The following is a 7,763-nucleotide window of genomic DNA, read 5'->3' on the forward strand; positions in this document are numbered from 1 at the left end:
ACTTATATATACGTGGGTGTATGAAAAATTCTCCCCTGACGTCCTTTTCGATTTTATAATTTAATAATTTTTTTCTCTCCCTCAAAATATGATTGAAAATAATATAGTCTTTCTGATATATATTTGTGAATCAACTTCTTTATCCGTTTATCGATGCGATGATGATATAATTCTTTTTTTCTTTTTTTTAATAATTGCTGTATTCTTTCTCAATTGATATAAAATTTTCTATTTAATTTCTCTTTTAATCAATGACTTTCTATATTTATCAAAATAGAAAATGGGGAATTTATGATCCCGATAGTTAATTCTCTCATTAATTAAAACTTAATTGTCCATTGAATTTTCAATTAACTTTTATTTAATTGAGTATAAAATAATTATCGCTAAATTTTAAAGAAGTTAGTTTAATTTTTTTTCTTTTAAAGAAATTTTTCTTCTCGTAAAAAAATATTTTTCTCAAAAAAGGAAATAATTTTCTCACAAGAAAATATTTTTCTCAAAAGAGGAAATAATTTTCTTACAAGAAAATATTTTTCTTACAACAAACAATTGTTTCTTGGAAGAAGTATGAAGCTTTTAATTTTTTTTTTAAAAAATTCAATTATTCTCTAAAATTTTAATAAATTCTTCTGAACAATTAAATTATTTTTATAAATAGTAAAATTCTTTGCAAGAATTAAATTTTTTTTTATAAATAATAAAATTCTTTTCAGGAATTTAATTATTTTCAATACAATTTTAATAAAATTTAATGATCAAAGTTTTTATTACAATTATTGACAGATATGATTATTTTAAGATGTTGAAGAAAATCTTCAATTATTTTCAAAATTCCTAATTAAATTTATCAAAAAATAAACGTTATTTTCAAAAAACTTAAAGAAATTCTTCAAAAGAATTTAAGTATTTACAAAAGTCTTCAATAAAATTGTTTAGAAGAATTTAATTTTTCATCAATAATTTTAATAAAATTTAATAGTAAAATTATTAACTATTACTAAATTATTTTTGAAAATTGTAATAACATTCTGAGAAGAATTTATTTATTTTCTAAAAATCTTAATGAAATTCAATATAATTAAACGTTTAATTTCAATTATTAACAAACAACATTATTTTAAAAACTTGAAAGAAATTCTTTATGAAATTAAATTACATAGTTTCAAAATTTTCAATCAAAATTATTAAAGAAACTCCCATATTTAAAAAAAAAATTTTAATAAATTCTTCGAAAGAATTTATTTAGAATTTTCAAAAATTTTAAATTTTTAATGAATTTTTTCCAAGGAATTCAATAATTTCCAAATTTGATAAAATTATTTTCGAAAAATTGAATAATTTTCAAAAAATGTGGATCAAATAAAAAATTGCTCTAAATTTTTGGCATCAATTTGATCCACTTTGGTATGAATTTGATACATTCAAGAAAAGTATATGTAAAGAAAAACAAAAATAACATGAATTTGAAGCAAAAATAAAATAAATCTTCCCATTACTTTTTGTCTTTTTAAAATGTTATATTATACTTCAGCCCCATTTATTATTATATTTTCAAAAAATATCAATTATTTCTCCTAAAAATCATAAGTAATCATTATTTTTCAATTTTGACATTTTTCCAAAAATTTATCATCACTAAAAAGTTAAAAACAAAACTCAGGCCTGAAAATGGATCTTTGTTTTGATCATTACTTTATTTGAAATATTTCAGAATCCAAACAATTTTTGAGGCTATACAATTAAATCTGAATAAAATAAAAAAAATTCTCCTCCCACTTCTTTTGAATATTAAAAGATACGACCTGGAATAATTTTAAGTTACTGCTCTCTCATCAGTGGAACATTTTTGAATTTTTAACTGAAATTCCTCAGCGACTATACGTATATATATGCATATATGACAAGGGCGTACAATTTACCAGAAAGAGACGACGTGACCAAGATGTCGAAAAAAAAATTTTTTTAAGAGGGCGTGGTGGACCAATGAGTTACGATCTATCCTTTTGTTTTATTACTGACTAGATCTTTTGGCTCTTTTTTTTTACGTCTATACGGGTCACAGTAATTATGGTAATTTTTCTCTCTTTTTCCCCTCAAGATTTCTGACCTCCCCGAACATTACTAGAGAAAAAGAATCATCAGGTATACACTCCGATGTCTATTATAAGGAATGGTTGTTTTTTTTATTAATAGCCATCCGAGATGAAATGCTTGTATGCGGGTGGAAAATGTCTTGTTGGCATTTTGTAATTTGAGTAAAGTGTGTGTTCACGCGTGCTGTTTTCATGGGAACGCGTGCTATCTTTTCGAAGAGAAAAAAAATGTGATAATATCGAATCAATTACAATTTTGTAGATAGAAGATAGATATTTCTTTGGAAATGAAATTTATTTTTTGGTACGAAACAAAAGAATTTGATGCGGGATCGAAAAAATATTTCGATTCAACAAAATTTATTGTTGAAAAAATTTAATGTCAAGCAAAGGAATAAGTTTTTATCCAAGAAATATATTTTAGTATATTTAAAACGCAGTTTAAAAATTTTTTTTTTTAATTTGTCTTTGTTTAAATTTATATTACAAAATAAAAATAGAAGTTAAAGCTTTTTCACGGCAATGGAAATAAAAAATTTACATCATACACGGGAAAAAAGAATAAAGTAACTTTTACTATACTCAAAGTTATATAAAGTATATTTTACTATACTTAAAGTTATATGAAGTAAATTTTACTATGCATAAAGTTATTTTAAGTAAATTTTACTATACTGTACACGTAAAAAAAGAATATAGTAGCATATACTAAATTGAATTCCTGCAAAAAATTGTATTATTAAATAAAAATTGAATTCTTCCGAAGAATGTTATTTATGAAAATTGATTTTTTTCGAAGAATGTTATTATTTATGAAAATAATTGAATTCTTGCGAATAATTTTATTTAATTTTTTGTAAATAATAAACAATAATAATTAATTAATATAGGCTTAAGTAGATTTTTTAAATTTTGAATCTGAACTCATTCAAATATTTGAAATTAAAAAATTTTGTAATTTGCATAATAATAATAAAGAGTTTTTTCTGATTTTCATCAAAAATATTTACTTTTTTCTTATCCTGATAATAAATTCAATTCCTGCAACGCATTTTATTATTCATGAAATAATTTAAAATATATTTATAAAAAATAGTTTAATACTTGCGAAGAATTTTATAAAAATTTTTTAATAATTAATTTCTTTCAAATAATTATATGCAAATTCTAATTTAAATAATTGAATTGATGAAAATTTTTATTATTCATGAAAAGAATTGTATTATTACGAAAATTTTTACAAACCATTTTTTAAATAATTGAATTTTGTTTGGAAATTTTATGAAAACAGTAGATATTGAAAATCATTGAATTCCGAAAAGTTTTTCTAAATAATTAAATTTTACAAAAAACTCAATTAAAAAATTTGGCAATAATGGAATGTCTGTGGGAAATGTTATTAAATTTTTTTGAAAATAATTGAATTCCTAAAAAAAAATTTATTATTTATGAAAATAATTGAATTCTTTCAAACGATTTATTAGAATTTTTTGAAATAATGGAATTTCCAAGAAGAAATTTATTATTTTTAAAAATAATTGAATTGTTATGATGAATATTGTTATTTATGAAAATAATTGAATTTTGAAAAGAATTTCATAAAAATACCTCAAAATAATTGAATTTTTGGGGAGTAATTATCTTATTTATCGACATAATTGAATTCTTTCGAAAAATTTTTTGTGTAAATAATTGAATTTTTAGAAAAAATTTAATTAAAATTAAAAAAAATAATTGAATTATTTCAAAAAAATTTAATTAAAATTGTATTTAAAACAATTAATTTCTTTCGAACAATTTTATTAAATTTTTGAAAATAATTATTCAATCTTTCCAAAAAATATTAAAAAAACATTTTTTTAAATAATTGATTTTTTCGAGGAATTGAAATTAAGTTTTTAAGAATAATTATACATTTTTTGAGCATTCCTGTAAAATTGTATTAAAAATACTTGAAATCCTGCTATGAATTTTATTATGTTTGAAAATAATTGAACAGTTGCTATAGGAATTTTATAATAATTCTCAAAAATAATTGAGTTACAGAGATGAATTTTATTATTTTTTAAAGTAATTTTATTGAATTCTTCATAAGAATTTTATGAACACTGTTTTAAATAATTAATTTTTTCGAAATATAATAAATATTATGAAAATTTTATTAGTTTAAATAATTGAATTCTTGTGGAAAACTTTATTTATGAAAATAACTGAATTTTTCGATTATTAATTTAAAATAGTAATAAAAATAATTCAAATTCTTCGATGAGTTTTATTATTTATGAAAGTAATTAAATTCATGCTTAGAATTTAATCAAAAATTTTTTTAAAAAATTGTATTTTCATGAAAAATTTTATTATTAGTGAAAGTAATTGAATTATTGTAAAAAATAAATTGCATAAAATTTTGTTAAATAATTAATTTTTTTGAAATTTTTTTGAAAATTAGCGAATTAAAATTAGTGGAAATTCTTTTAAAAAAAAATATTATTTGTATTCTTTGTTTAGAAAGTTGAATATATAATAATTTTTTTACCTTCTCTGTTCTTCAGAATATTTAAAATTTTCGTAATAAAGATTATTTTTAATTGGGTATCAAATAACAATTTTTGCGAAATTCAATTTTTCTCGTACAAGAAATTTTAATTATTTTCAAATTTGTAAATCTGATGTCAAATTTGAAATTAGTATCAAAATTTGTTAACAAATTTTTATTTACTTTAAAGTTTAAAAATATAATATAATTTGAAAATTTAATTCTAATTAGTTTTTCAGTTATGTGTCATAATAAGTATTTCTTTGAAAATTACTTAAATTAAAATGACTTGAAATTGTTTACAATAAACAGCGCAATACAACATTCCCGCGCTCTTTGGCTAGTAATTTAATTTAATTTAATTTGGCTAGTAATAATAAATTGAATATCAAGTTTCGCGTAACATTTGATAGTTATTTATAAACTAATAAATGGAATCAACTAAAATTCAAGGAAAGAAACAAAACGGAATAAAAATAATAATTTTCAAATCCTAATGAAAATTATATCGCAACCTTCTGCACATTTTTTAAATGTTAAAAAAGCAATTAAATAGAATCGACATTGATGAAAATTGGAGCAATTTAGCTAAAAGTCATTTTGTATTGTTATCTAAATCTATTTTTGCTGATAATGAAAAGAATTGTAACCGCAATGAGTGCTGCATATATTCAGGTATAGTTAACGAAATAGTTAGCCACAGTAATTTGAACAACGACGGTGAAGCAAGTTGCTCACTTCCCGCCGTTCAAAGCACTCATCCACTCTATTCACTCAATTCATTTTCATCTGCCATCCACCGTCCACCCTTTCTGTTCTCTCATTAACAGTATTTCCGGTAGCTCCACGAGATTGTTCTTAAGAAAATTAGTCCTTCCCTCCCTACCCCTTCTTCTTCAAATCCCTCTCACCCTTTCCTTGCCCTTCATTCGCTTCTTTATCGTATTTAGTGAAGAGATCCGGCTCTTCAACATCGAAAAATTCGATTTCTCTAAAGGGAGGAGGAAAATTATGTTGACCCGCATATCTAATAAAACAAACGCGTGCTCCACTCTCATCTGCTTTAATAGAATTCCTTTTTTATTATTGTAACATTCTTTTAATTTTTTTCTCCCTTTTTGTTCTTTTCTATTAATTATTTTTATTATGGAAACATTTTAATTTTTTTTCTCCTTTTTTGTTGTTTTCTATTAATTATTTTTATTATTGTAATATTCTTTTAATTTTTTTTCCCTTTTTGTTCTTTTCTATTAATTATTTTTATTATTGTAACATTCTTTTAATTTTTTTTCTGTTATATAGCTTTTAAAATTAAAAAAAAATAGAAGTATTTGTAAAGCTTTTAGGGGTTAATGGAAAGGCAGGGTTGTCACGCTTTTGCTTATTTCAAATTCCCTGACTTTTCCAGGTTAAAAAACGAAATTTTTCCAGATTTTTAAAACTACATTTGTTGCCAACAAAAATTAAATTTTGTTTTTCCCTGACTTTCCCTTAAATTCCAGACAAAATTCTTACTTCTTGACTCTAAAGAATATTTTCAATTATAGTAAAAATTATTACTCAGAAAAATGTACTATTGCTTCTTTTTTAAATAAATATTAAATCATTATTATTTTTCCATTAAAATTAAGATTTTCAAAAATTTCAAATTCAAACCTTTTTAAAATCAACAATTTAAAAAAAATTGTTATAAAACATGAAGATATCGATCACTCCGAGTCTTCGACTCGGAGCAATCGATATCTTCATGTTTTATAATAATAATTAAAGATGACCGACTGATAAAATCATTATTTTATATTTTATAAGAATATTGTTACTGTAACATCATAAAAATTATTCTCATTTCAATTCAATTATTTTCTAGAATTTTTAACTAAAATTCTTCTTTACATTAATTATTTTTAATAATTTTTGAAAAATTTCTTTGAAAAATTTTAAATCCTTTTGTTTACAATTTAAATTTAATTTATGTATTATAATATTTGTATATTATATTATAATTATAATATTTAATTCTTCAATCAAATATTAGAAAATAAAAAGTTCAAATAATTTCAAAAAAGTTCCAGTAAACTTTTTTAAAAAAAATTAAATCTACACAATTTTCAGTTAAAAGTATGAAAAATTCAAACTTTCAAAGATTATAATTTGAATCTTTTTCAAAATTCAATTATTTCTAAAAACTCACGCTATAATACTTTCTCTCTAAATTTGAATTAGTAAAAATGTTTACTATGTATTTTAGAATTAGTGACTGAATTTTTGCTTTTGAATTAGTAAATTTTACTATTAAATTAGTAGAAACGACTATTTATTGGTATAATTTGCTAATTGAAAAGCAAAAAGTAAGTCACTAATTCAAATAAGAAAGTATTTTTACTAATTAAAATTTAGAGTTTAATATTTAATTATCATCTAAAGTTTTAACTATGAAATTCATATTTAAATAAATTTTTATTAGAAAATTCTACGAGAATTTAATTATTTAAATACAAAAATAAATAATTTATTCAATAATTGAATGTTTCTTAAAATTGAACTCTCATAAAGAATTTTATCAACAAATTTTTAAATAATTAAAATTCTTTTGACAAATTTTAATAAAATTTTTAAGAATAACTTCATTTTTCGAGAAATTAGATTAAAATTGTATTAAAAATAATTGAATTTCTGTAAAAAAAAAAAAAATTTGATTGAATTCAGAAAAGCTTTTTGAAAATAATTGAAATTTTGTAAAGAATTTTATTACAATTTTTGAAAATAATTAAATTTTGAAGAAGAATTTTATTATTTATAAAAATAATTGAAATTTTGACGAGAATTTTTTTAAACTTTTGACAATAATTGAATTTCTGTGAAGAATTTTATTACTTTTGAAAATAATTGAATTCTTGAATAATTGAATTCAATTATTTTTATAAATAATAAACTTTTTTAAAGGAATTCAATTATTATTTTCATAAAAAATAATTTAAAATTCTAGAAAATAATAATTGAATTAAAATGAAGAAAATAATTTTTATGAAGTTACAGTAACAATATTCTTATAATGTAAAATAATGATTTTATCTCTCGGTCATCTTTAATTATTATAAAACATGAAGATATCGATCAATTGAATAATTGAA

The sequence above is a fragment of the Leptopilina heterotoma genome, unplaced genomic scaffold (assembly GCF_015476425.1).
Source record: "Leptopilina heterotoma isolate Lh14 unplaced genomic scaffold, ASM1547642v1 Lhet_51, whole genome shotgun sequence".
NCBI classification, from domain to species: domain Eukaryota; kingdom Metazoa; phylum Arthropoda; class Insecta; order Hymenoptera; family Figitidae; genus Leptopilina; species Leptopilina heterotoma.